At 34.1% G+C, this 461-nt stretch overlaps 1 non-coding gene across 1 annotated transcript; it reads left to right on the forward strand.

Annotated features, from left to right (window-relative positions):
• TRNAA-UGC (transfer RNA alanine (anticodon UGC)) lies at positions 1–73 on the forward strand. Its single transcript has one exon. It is a non-coding gene; the product is annotated as a tRNA-Ala (tRNA).
• The last annotated feature ends 388 nt before the right edge of the window (positions 74–461 follow it).

The raw sequence follows: 461 nt of genomic DNA on the forward strand, positions 1-461 counted from the left end.
GGGGATGTAGCTCAAATGGTAGAGCGCCCGCTTTGCATGCGGGAGGTACAGGGTTCGATCCCCTGCATCTCCATATGTTTTAAATATTTTTTGGTTCAGCTCTATATGTGTAATATGTGTTACCCTCTTTCCTATGGCCCCAAATTTAATTTTACGTCTGGTCTTTATATTCTATTGGCACCACAAAGGAATTACATCAAATAACTTGTTTAAAGGTAAAAATATTCAACTATTTGGGGATTTCTCAATATTTTAATATTCAGTTTTCGTATAGGTAAAACACCACAACTTATTTAAGTTCACCTCACCACTTACTTAGGTTTAATGTTTTTTTAGCTTTTAATTGTGTGAGAAGAAAAAAATAAGACATATTACTTAAATTTAAGATTTATATATCTACATACACCCCACAAACCCTACTTGTTCATCTTCTTCTCCAAAACTAGTCTTATGAGGCTCGA

This window comes from Pyrus communis, chromosome 2 (assembly GCF_963583255.1).
Source record: "Pyrus communis chromosome 2, drPyrComm1.1, whole genome shotgun sequence".
In the NCBI taxonomy this organism is placed as follows: domain Eukaryota; kingdom Viridiplantae; phylum Streptophyta; class Magnoliopsida; order Rosales; family Rosaceae; genus Pyrus; species Pyrus communis.